This window comes from Centruroides vittatus, unplaced genomic scaffold (genome assembly GCF_030686945.1).
Source record: "Centruroides vittatus isolate TY-2023 unplaced genomic scaffold, ASM3068694v2 contig_628, whole genome shotgun sequence".
NCBI lineage: Eukaryota > Metazoa > Arthropoda > Arachnida > Scorpiones > Buthidae > Centruroides > Centruroides vittatus.
Window position 1 is genome coordinate 99758 of NW_027122385.1, and position 13076 is coordinate 112833.

The 13076-nt window shown below is 29.6% G+C and overlaps 2 long non-coding RNA genes across 2 annotated transcripts; one reads left to right on the top strand and one right to left on the bottom strand.

Annotated features, from left to right (window-relative positions):
- The first annotated feature begins 5280 nt into the window (after window positions 1-5280).
- LOC136979518 (uncharacterized) lies at window positions 5281-5925 on the top strand. Its single transcript, XR_010881393.1, has 2 exons — window positions 5281-5492; window positions 5569-5925. It is a non-coding gene; the product is annotated as an uncharacterized lncRNA (long non-coding RNA).
- A 3447-nt stretch (window positions 5926-9372) lies between these two features.
- On the bottom strand, window positions 9373-9662 carry LOC136979519 (uncharacterized). The gene is made up of 2 exons (XR_010881394.1): window positions 9547-9662; window positions 9373-9470 (listed from the first exon to the last, which is right to left on the bottom strand). It is a non-coding gene; the product is annotated as an uncharacterized lncRNA (long non-coding RNA).
- Between the last annotated feature and the right edge of the window lie 3414 nt (window positions 9663-13076).

Below are 13076 nucleotides of genomic sequence, written 5' to 3' on the forward strand. Positions count from 1 at the left end.
CCAAGCGGTTCCGTTCCCTGAACACTGGAAATTCGGTCGTGAATTCGCGCCTCGCCAGGACGGGCTGGCCGCATGGAGTTTCCGGGTTTTCTCCACGTTTGTAACACCTGTATAGGGACCAGTTACCCTTAAAAATACCTTCGGAAGACAACCCTCTAGAAAGATCACCAAGTGTGGCGTTGCCGTAACTTAATAAATAAACAAACAAATGTAGTAGTTCCGAACTCAAAACTACTAGGAATTGTTCCAGATAGTTCGAGTATCGAGATAGTTCCAGTCGACACGTTCCAACACGTTCTCCATTCTGTTCTTTCATGAAAACGGCTTTCTATGAATTGGAAATTCCTCTTTATTTTCTGTCTCTTCATGCTGATTTCTTCAGTAAGTATGACTCGAGATGTTAGAAATGTAGCTTCGTAAAAAGTACACGTCCACACAAAATTCCAACTCTTTTCAATGCATACACTTTGTTTACAGGAAATAAACAGAGTTTGTCACGTCACCACAATGTACCGAATGACACATTAATAATAAGGGTAGTGTGAAGCAATAGAAAATCGAATGACTCCTTGACAATTTTGGACCGTGGACTCTATTTGCACTTTTCATCCGATCTCAGATCTAATCTCATACGTGAGCGTCGTTTCCGGAGGAGTATAACTTCTCTTCCTATCGTCAGCGTGCTTGCCTAGTCCAAAGATCCAAGTGCTATCATATCCTCTACTTCTTTTTCATAACGTTCTTCCCAATTTAAATGTTTTTAGAGAGCCAACTTCCGATCAATCAGAAAGATTTGATCTCGGGATAAGATTTTCTTACGTCCGCGCTGATCTTAATGTAGGTGATCATTTTCCCACTTGTTTAATTATTGCTGTTCTTTGCATCTGTAAGTGGTTTATGATCGGATCGCACAATTTAAAAAAACCAAAATTTAACAAACAACAAGAATCCCATGTTTTTCTCTCTCTCTCAAAATAACATTTTATACAAGCAATTCGCGTTTTTCATGAACTATAGAGGGCACTGTTTTTTTACAAAATGGCTACTTTATCTGGGTCGCTTGTAACTAGTAATGTAAAATTAATCATATATTACTGTCCGATATAATGATATATACTGCTTTTAGCTGTTTATCGAGAAATTTTATAGAAGGAGAACAATTATTGCTAGTGGGGCACGCCATTATGTAGTAGCGAAACAAACGAACGAGTTCGTTCTATATATATTTGTTCTTTTTGTGTTAAAAAACATCAGCTACGAAATCTGTTCTATCGGGGCCGGATTTACAAGTAAAAAGCTATGTAAGTTGTTGCTTAGGGCTTCGAGTTTCAAGGGGCCTCAAACATTTGTACAAAAAAGAAAATTAAAGTCAAATTTAATTTTGTAATAAACATTTTTTTACAAACCAACAAAATATACATTACTTTTTATATTGTGTAGTACAAGTACTCTTCACTTTACGGCCTATCTGCTTAACGACCAATCGAGTTTCGACCTGCAATTCGGGGAATCCCCTTTCTCAGCTTGAGTGTCGGTCAGTGGTGTATGGTGACATGCGCACTAAGCGTACTGTAATTGTCTTTTTATGAATAAATTTGAAGTTTGTTACATAATTTGTATAATTTTACAACGATCCTATATTCCCGGCGCAAGCTCCTCGCTTATCGACCAATTCGCTTAACGACGTATTCGTCGGAACGGAACTTTGTCGTAAAGTGAGGGGTACCTGTATTTCATGAATTTTTTTTCTAAGTATTAACATATAACATAAGATCTACATATAGCATTAACATAATTAAATTCAGTTATAAAACATAAAACTAGTGAATCCTCACATCTTTTTCTTAAAATATCCATATAAAATCAGAGACATAATCTGATCTAATACATTTCATTTTATGATTGACTTCTAAAATTGTGAAGGGTTGGTAAGGGGCCTTACAGAGTTCAGCTTAGAGCTTCGAAATTCTTAAATCCAACCCTGTGTCCGACACAAAATTACTGGCATTTTAAACTAAGAAATTATGTTTTAAAATTGACAGCATAACTTGTTCGTGTAAAGCTTGGACAATCGGGAAACTGTCAATTCTTGACAATCTAAATCCACTCTTTCGGAATTTAGAGAAGCTCATAAATATAGTCGACCAATTTCCGAATAATCATCTGTTTTTCATGTGGGAATAGACGAAAACTTATATTAGGATTCTGTAAGGCTTTTAAATTGCAATTTGAAACGTAACAGAAAGTTTTGCTTTTTCTATTGCTATTCATCTTTACTGCTGATAATATACAAGAATGAATCAAACGACTCAGATAGAATAGTTTTGTTTCTAATCACCAGAGAGCGAGCATCCGGTGAAAAATGCGAATAGTCAAATCTTTATATGAATTTGAACTCGAACAAGAAAAATGTTCCACGCGGTTTTAGCAGTAATGACGTTGTAAGAATTCAATTTTGAGTATTTTAAATTTATGAAGATGTTTTAAAAATTTATCTTGCTATTGGAGCTTATAATTATTTGTATTTATTAGTAAATAGCAAACATATCCGGCATTTCTCGGCAAATATGTACGAAAACTAAACATTAAAATGAAAACTATATTATAAGTTTGATTATTTTAGTCTACAATTATTATGTTTGTGGCGAAGTGTCAAGGAGATCAAATCAGGAGAAAAGTGGGGCATCCAGATTTTACGGAAGTCTCCATTTTCCTCAAGGTGAAATCGTATATAAGTAATGTACAAAGTGATTCAAAAGTCACAGAACCGCTAAAAGATTAATAAATCACAAAGTATTTACAGTAAGATCATGCGGTTTTCATAGTAATGCTTAGAAAGAAGCAGGATTATTTATGAGTAATAAAAATTTTAGTACCAAAATAGCTACATTTCTCGCCATAGATGCCGCTTGATAAGATTACATAATTTGTATGATTGTTCTACAGCTTACACTAAAAACATTTTTAACTTTTTATTCTTATTTTAAAAAATTTTCAAATGCTTTCAGTTTCTTACAGTGTCATCTATGGCAAGAAATGTAACAATTTTGGTACTAAAAATTTTATTACACATAAAAAATCCCATTTCTTTCCAAGCATTTCTGTGAAAACTACATCATCTTACTGTAAATAGTTTGTGAGATATTAAGATTACAAAGTTTCATTATACGAACTTGATTAAAAATTTGGACAGCTGAGATTATAAATTTAGAGTTCCAAGTTGTATTTGTAAATCTTCTTTTCAGAAAACAGCAAAGATAATTACAGAATAAGTTTTCCAGTACTATTTATTTTATATTTGAAACATTTATCTCTGTAAGTTAATCACTAAATATTATCATAAATAGAGCTAGGACGTCTATAGCACTAAATATCAAATAAATAGTCATAAAATGAAATAGTTTATAACTTATGTGATTTTTAGTGTCTCGATGTCCTAGCTCTAGTCATAAATAAGATAAAATAAAGCGTTATAAACAGATGTTCATTCTCCTTTCATTTCAGGAAAAGTTTTAATTCATTAGGTAAAGTTAATAATTGATTTACTTTTAATGATCACAAACGAATCTTTAAAAACTTTATCTAATATAACACAAAATTATATCTTATAATAGCATTTTTATTACAATATTGTTATGTATTTTATTTTAGAGAATATAGCAAAAGCTATAAGAAAATTATAATAAAATATAATTAATATTTTATAACTGTATGTAGTTTGAATCAGCTGTGTTATTTTAAAATGAAATTTTAAAAATGGGCTGTCATGTAGTGGAAAATTTAGAGGCGCAGTGGTCCTATGAGGAATAACATTTAAGAACCTTAAATGATTTTTATAATTATGAATACATGTTCCTTTGATATCATTGAAAAATCAGTATTTTATTTTCGGTGATGGTTATAAATAATCTGGACGGCTAAATCTTGGTAGACGATCACTTCACATAGATGGAAACCTGCTTCTCACCACTCATTCTCTCTGACAGCCACATAGCTGAGGAGTTAAGGAGCAGCCTACCACTCTGGGCACCCAGAATCGAATACAGTCAGGTCAAAAATTCCAAGAAATTATTTCGAGATCTGTCAATACATTCGAACCTTGTCCCTCACTACCCGGTTTCGTTATTGTGTGTTGGCGAAACCTATAATAAGATTGCCATAAAGGCTTTTTAGTGCTCAATTGGCAAAATAATTTAAAAAAGAAAAAAAAACCACCAGCCTATCAAATCATCTATTGTGGTCCTGACCAAACATCTGATGGGCATGAAAAACATCCTTTTAGTGCCTACAAAGAAAACAAAAATTCAAAAAAACAAACGAAATGTTACAATTTAGTTACAATTATTTATAAAACACTTTAAGATCATTAAGATATAACTGTTAAGCACAGTTAATGTTTCTTAACCAAAAAATTAAAAACACATTTCTTAATAATATTGATATATTGCAGAATGTAATTTTTAGCAAATTCGATTGTGTTAGGATAAATATTAATAGTAAAATTAAATTTTTCTAACAACAGAAAATTATTTATAACTTTTCAAACTTTTCTAATGTTCTAAACTCTTCGTGACGTTCGTAATCGCTACATTGGATTTTTACCTTATTAAAGAAAGTCAAAACTCATTTCTTCTTTAAATCTAAATAAACGTGTTTTATAGAATTTGAAATTTCTAATATTGTATAAAAATAAATGATAATTATTTTAAACCAATATTCAAGAATTAGAAAATCTCAAATAAAATTGTTATCCTTCTGAACAATTATTCACATTTCTATTAACGAGACAAACATTTGAGAGCAAATGATGAAATGTTTAAAACATTTGATCATTTAGAAGTCATTTGCCATAAAAATTTTCTATCTGCGCTACAATTACTATTTTACTCACATCGCATTTAACCGACAGAAAATTCTATCACAAAGGAAATAACTATAAAATCTTATTTTATTAGCCAATAGAGCACCACAGAGGGTGGGCTAGAGAGTTAAATTAATCAATCACTATAAATTACTCAATATACAGTACATACTTTTTCGTACGTAATATCGTAATAATATTTTAAAACATCTCGTGTATTATACGTTCGTTTGTAATATATGTTTCAAAAAAACATTCGATTTAACAGACTTTCGGCAATAGGAAACACTTAGGCCCTTAGCCTAATTATTCCGTTAAATGGAAGGTTACGTACATGAAAATAGTTATAATTGTCTCGCATAATCATTGAAATCTTTAATCGTGTAATGCGGATTCTCATTGGTTATTGTGGTTTTTTTATTGCTTAATTTTATTATATAAACCGTGATTTTTCGAAGGAAATGCAACCAAGGAATATTTTCAAAAGATAATAACTTACACCATAATTATACTACCGTATATAAATATTAATTGTTTTTATTTTTAGGTGTAAGCTGATTAGTATTATTATTCTGCAAAATCATGAAAGCTTTTCATGGTATTCTGATAATCTTACTCTTTTGTTCCATGTGTAAGTTTGCTTTTATCTTCGTTCTTTATTTATGCACATGTAATAATATTATTTATTCTAAATTTGTACATTTTAGTCAATTTGAATGAATCAACATTTATAGATGTTAGTTGTAGTGTCATCAAAAGCAATGTTGGGCACCGTGTAAAGCAGCATTCGGAATAAGGATCAGGGCAAAATGCATGAATGGAAAATGCAAATGTTATCCACATTAAGGATGACATTTGTATCATCTTTTCAAGAAGAAATTTCTACATCTTATATTGAAAGAAGTGAGATCGTAATTTTCTGATATTAATAAAGTTATAAATTTAAATATTCCACAAAAGTTAAGAATTTATTAAAAATGCTATCTGAATGTTCAATAGTGTTTTAAAAATAAGCTTAATATGTAATATGTACTGAACGATTGAGAATAAAAACAGGAAAAATATTTACGTTAAATTCAATGTTTTTCGAAATATTTTGCATAACATAATCAAATCAAATTATATTATCAACACTACCATACATTGTATTCTATACTAAACCATCGAAAGCATTATCCTGAAAGATATCCAGATTGATACCGGAGTAGTTTTTAAGAATGAGTGAAAACTCGGTCTAAAAATTGCTGAAATTATATATAAGATTATTTGATTGACCTATAAATTGGTTATATTGCAACAAAAAAGCTATAAAACGATTGTCTACTATTTAAAATTTTATCACATTCTTGAGAGCTAAGAACAAAAGAAACTGAGACGTGTTATCGCCTTAAACATACGTAATATGTAATATAAGCTTACAAACTTTAAAATAAACTAAGTAGTTTCATATTTTATCACATTGAATAGAAACAACTAACGCAATAAATATAAATATGATATACATAATGTTTACAAATGATTGAGCCCATTTCGTTATTGAATTATAAATAAACCAAACAATTTAGGAATATTACTATATTAAATCATATACCAACTTAAACAGTTTTCTTGTATTAAAAAATACTCGCCTTTAGAAGACTTTAATATGGATTCTATTTTTGACGCAAACAACGTCCAACTGATATTAGATTTCACTCCAGGTGTTCATTGCATTTCCGCAGTAAACGTTTGAAAGATTTCCGTAATTCGTCTCTTAGTTTGACCAACGTCACTCAGTCTCGATGCATACATATGGACTTTTACATATCTCTACCAAAAACAAAAACAAAAAATTTCAGACGAATAAGGTCTGACGATTATTGTAGCCAAGGCAGCATGAGAACCACTGCTTTGGCCATTTGCGTTCAAACATTTGTTAACACCCTATATAACAGCGCTATAATATTGTTCTGTGTTTGAATTTTATAAATTATAATATTGCTAATTTTATATTTATCAAAAAATTAAAATGATAGTTAAAGGGCGTTTGACAGTAAAAATATCAAATTCTAACATAAAGTTGAAATTTAATTAATCAAAGAAAAATTGACTTTAGCTAAAGTGTAGTAAAAAAATTATAAATAAACTAAAGACTTAACAGCTAGACGTATTCTTTATTAATTATCTATGTACAGTGTAGAAGATCCTCATTTAACGTTATTTCCTTTAAAGTACTTGAGGGAAGTCACTAGTACAGCACATTTATTATCAATTTAATCATTTACAATTATCGTTGTTTAATTTTCTTTATTAACAGGAAAATTGAGTTTATAAGTTGGAAATTAAATGCTAGAGTTGCAAACTCGATCTAATAACGTAATATTAGCCAAATTATATATTGTTTATTTTATTTATTCAAAAATAGCGAATCTTTTTAAGTTCGCGTGCCAGTGAACACAATTATCTTTAAAAATGTTCGTGTGTGACAAAGCTGTAGATTTGCAATAACGATACTCAAAGACACGAAATGAAATGTGCGTTAATTAAAATAAATGTAAAGAAGTTGACTGAAAAAAATGATCAGGAATCGAAATCGCATGATATGTTACGTGCCAGATGATTTTTCCGGACCTGCCACTTCGAGCAGGAGTGCTGTAGTATGATTTAATTTCTGTAGATTTAGTCTATGATAAAATTGATTTCGGTATGTCCTTTTATTTAAAATTGCAGTTTTCGAGGACCTACAATTACGTTAATAACAGTATATTCTACGTATTTCATTTGTATGAAAATTAAACAACAAGTTGCTTAACTTTCCTGGCAACATTTGGCGGTGCCATCTGTTGTTATATTTTATCATAAATACTTTTTATATTTTTAATTATTATAAAACAGCAAAACACTTAATTTTGAGATAAGAACCAGTTTTATATAAAATTGTCAATGCTAATAACGAGTAAAATCGTCATTAAGTCCGACCTTAAAGGAGGGTCTTGTGTCTGCTGGTAATGCGAAACTAAAGCGAGAATCGATGTCGTAAACTGTATATGGACTGCCAACACTCTGCTAAGACAGCACGAAGCAGGAAGAAACTTGTTGTTCTGTTGGCACCAAGTTAGGGATGTATCAACAAGTGTATATATATGTATATATAGTTTCATATTAAAATAAAGTTCAGTTCTAAGTTAAAGGACTGCATCATCATTGTCCCAACAAAGGTTATGGGTCCAGGAACGGAAAATTAAAAATCGAAGGCTAGAATTACAGGATCTAAAAGGAAATAGAATTACAAATCCTACAAAAGAAAAATGGCCGGTCAACTAGCTATACGAATAGAACCACTGTGTAAAGAAAACTTCGATACACGGAAAATACAGATGAAGGCACTCTTGATCAAAAATGATTCCTGGGAATACGTCATCGGAAAAAGAAAGAATCCAGAAATCATACTTGGAGATGAAACTACAAAGATGGCGGCAGAACAATGGGACACAGCAGACTCGAAGGTAATGTGTGATATAATTCTTGCCATAAGCCCAGCAGAATTAAAACAGACAAAATGATGTGAAATCTCACACGAAATATGGAATAAACTACATGAAATTTTCGAATCGAAAGGTCCTGCAAGAAAGGCTATGCTGCTGAAAGAAGTTAATTCTCAAGAAAATGAGGAAAGGAGACAACATGGACGATCATGTAAGAGAATTTTTCGATATAGTAGATAAGTTAAAAGAAATGGAAATCTCCATAAACGAAGAATTATTGACAGTACTACTGCTATATAGTATACAGGACTTATTCGAACAATTTCGGATTGCTATAGAGACACAAGAAAAACTTTTTTTTTGCCAGACACACTCAAAGGACACCTGTCGATTTACCGACGACCTCCCCACTCACGTTTTGCCCTCCTAGCCATCCACGACAACGAAGTCGAGTTTTCCCAACCCGGGAAGATTAACGGGTCAGGAAGAGATTAACCCCTGACCTCCTGCTTATCTCACAATAGCATATTTCAATACTACTGTGCCCTTTTCTTATAATGTATTAATCATTCTAGCTGTAATTTATTTTCCATGATTGAAATGCAAAATCATTCCGACATTTGCTTTATTTAATATTTCGAAAAAAAATATAAATTAAGAATGAAATTATACACACTACATTGACGCTATGTAATGTGTAAAACCTTTAAGAAATACTTTCAAATAAGTGAAAGTTTAATATATCATTTCTATAACATAGTTATACAGGAAATGATATATTAAAACGTGTTGATTTCATATTTCTTATGAAATCAAACGCAAATATTTAATTTTTTGTTTTATTTGGCGACAGTTCAGTTAATATTTACATAATTTTCAAATGAAATTAAACCTATGTAACGATTTCACATGTTAAAAAAATTATTAAATGTTGTACACATAAAATTTACCCTAACTTTAAACTTTATTATCACCAAAAATTTAAGATTACACTGCTTTCTATATAATGATACAACGAGCATTGCACTTGCATTTTCCTTTCACACATTTTCCTGCAGCCTTTCCTACCGCTTTCTTACACGCTGGCTTACATTGGGGTGATTTGGTACATTTATGATTTACAAAAACTTGCTGACTCAAAATGACTAAAATATATAAATTTCAAATGTATAATATTATTATTTTTATAGCAATCAAAAACAAAAAGAATGGTTAACTTACACATAGAACAGAACAAAAGTATTATGAAAATACCATAAAAATCTTTCATGTTTTTGAGAATAATAATATAAATCTGTTCAAACATAAAAATAAAATATGAGTATATATATATAGAATTTAATTGTGGTTTGAATTATTACCTTTTCAAAAAAATTCGATGGCTAAATTTTCTTTGAAATAATATGATTTATATAATGAAAGTAAGCGATAAAAATATCAGGATAGCCAATGATAATCTGTATTATGCAATTAATAATTTTAATGACTACAAACTTAATGTAATATTTTTATTATTATTTTTAATATCTATAAATGGTACTTTTGCAAATAATTTCGAAATTAATTTAGTAGAAATAAGTTAAATTTTATGAAATATCTCAAATTTTTCAGTGTTTTGGAATAAAGTTAATTGTAAAATGCTTTTTATAGAATAAGTGATTCTATGTTATACAGTCTTAAGTGAAAATAATTATCAGTAATTTAGTAATTATTTTTAATATAACTTTTAATTAACGATAAAAAAATATTTAGAACACATTTACTTAGAATTAACAAAGTGAGCTTAATTTCCTTTTATAATGAAAAATGATATCAAATACAATAGGAACATCATTAATAGCTTAGAATTTCCGAATGCTCTTATAAAGAATGTTACTGTTACAATTAGATGCGATATTAAAAAGAAACATTTGGGCAATCCGCTAAAATGTTGATATAGGTAATGTACTTCCGGGAGATCTTTCTAAGAAAAACTGGCCACAATTTACATTTGTGGAAAAACAAAGAAACTTCATGTCAAAAAACGTAGTTAATGCGCACCTGCACGATCTCCTTTCTTAAATTAATCTCGAGAAAGGTGTTAGTAAGCTGAAAGTTAAGACCAGATATGGAAGGTTTCGGGGTTACAAGTCCCGATTAACTGTACGCAAACGTCCGGTGTGGAACGTGTCACGTAATTTTAATTCAAAAAGTTCCCCTAAAAGAGCTAGATGGATGACAGTCTGACTCTATTGCTAACAGAAAAAGTATGGTTTTCAGGGGCAAGACACTACTAATTTGAGATGGAGAGCGTATATCTTAAATTAAATAAGTTAAAAATATGATAAAAAATTGTAGCCCGGCATTGTGATGATGTCACAATAAACAATTGCTCGTTATTAGTAGATAAAAAAAAGTATAATAGAAATTCTTTCATACGCAACAGTTTTCTTTAATTTTTATTGTTTAACTGTCAAGAGTTTTAGCATGGCTTATAAATTCAAGTCGTCCACTTTTTGCAGATTAACTTATTCCAGAAACAATAGAATACAAATCATTACATAAAACATCATTTGCAGAATACAATTTCATTTTTATATAGTAGTCTGCTTCAATTCAGTAATTTCAACAACTCCAAGGAGCTTGGATAATGTCTGATTAAAAATACCTTGGAAAGTGAGAATTTGGTATTTTTCTAATAATATTCAATGCAAATACGGTGCGTTTGGAATTAATGGTCATATCAGTGAACCTGATACAGATGATATACTTAAGAGTATTTACTTCAAACGTTTCAATAACGGAATAAAATTTTGTAAATAGTAAAAAATATACTTATAATTCCAGCACATTCTTCTGATATTATTCATCATACCGTATTTATTGCTATGTATTATGATATTCTGTAGTATTTTTCTATGTGTTAGGTAAATAAAAAGATGTTATACGGAAACAAAATAATTCAGACGTGTCGTACATAAAATTAAAATATAAATTATTACGTCAATTCAAATTTAAATTAACTACATTTGTAGATTTATAAATGTACAACGAAAATAGAAAAGTAAAATTTAAATATATTAATAAATTTAATATTTTTTAAATTACTTTTTTCCTAGGTGTGTGCTCTTTAATTTAACAGATATTTATTGATAACTGCATAAAACTGAAAGAAAAAACAACAAATTTTTATATTTTTTACTAAAACTTCAAAGGAAACGTATTTTTATGAGCTTTCTTCACAAGAATATATTATCTCGATATATGTATATATTGAGTTAATATCAAGTTGAAATTATAAACTTTTGTTATAACTGCTTTGCTCTGAATTTAGATAGCTGAAATCATAAGTTTCATTTTTATTACCTGACTTTTATTAAGTATTCTTTTCAAAGTAAACGATAAATGAGTTAAATTATATTATAAATAATTATCTGTATAAGTTAACGACAAAATCAATTTGTCACGTGTATCATAAATAACACCAATAAATCGTTAGAAACAGTTGTGCATTCTCTTTTCATTTCAAGAAAAGTTTTAATTCATCAGGAAAAGTTCATAATTTATTTTCATTTAATCGATTATAAATGAACCTTGAAAAGTTTATATGGACTATCACAATATTATACGATATTATAAAAATTTATTGCCAAACTGCTAAGTTTACAGATAATAGCATAAGCTATAAACGAATCATAATAGAATAAAATTAATATTTTATAACACTAGATTGAATCAATTTTGTTATTTTAAAATGAAATAAAAGAAAATTGGTCTTTTCATATAATGGAAAATTTAGAAATCTAGGAGTTATGAGTAGAATATTGTTGAAAAATCTTAAATAATCTCTAAATTAAGAAAACATTTTCTTCTGCTATTACTGAAAAATGAGTATTTTATTTTTGGCGATAGTTAGGGCCTATAAAAAATTTGGACGGATAAGACGGAACAAATTCAAACAGCTGTTCTGGCGATTATATATTCCAGAGAGGCTGTTTGAACTGTCTCCTCAAAAATTTATACTTACCTCATTACCTGGGCCTAACAAACATCCGATAAGCACGAAGAATGCTCTTCTTAGTGCCAGATAAAAGACAGATAAAGTTCAAAATAGAAAATCAAGCAAATATTACAAATTAGAATAGTAAAACATCTACAAAACTTTTAAAATATTGCAAAAAAAGTCTCGTCATATTTTAATTTTTAAAAAGTTATTTCAAAAGGCAATAAAATGTTCACTTTATGACAAAAAGTTCCACATTTGACGAAGTACAGACTTTCCTTGTAGTCTACTTCTGGAGTAGGAGGTTTTATTCGGAGCTTTTATTATTTAACGAAAATTAACTCTAGGGAGGATAAACCCCTACAGTAGTTTTCCGTTGGAACTGCCCACAATTAATATACACTAGGTATTTTCTAGGAAAACGAAACTGAGCTCCGCGGTGTAGGCTTTTTCTCTGTTTTAGAAGTTGGTTAAAGTCATTTCTATATAAAAAAGAAAAGGATAACAGTACATAAATTGATATATCAATATAATAGACTAAAACAAAAAGGTATATAAAGGTATATATTTGGAATCTGTACGTCAAAATATTTTCAATCAGAATGGTTTGTAATTTAGCGCCTTTTTTGTGGAACAAAAATTGTAAGTGAAAGTAGCAATTACTGAAAGTTGCGATTTTCACTGCTTCCAAAAAGCTTCTTGATGAATTTTAGTACCTAGGATTTCTAAGTATGTTTTAAAATATCTTAAAACTAAAACTGTGTTTTAA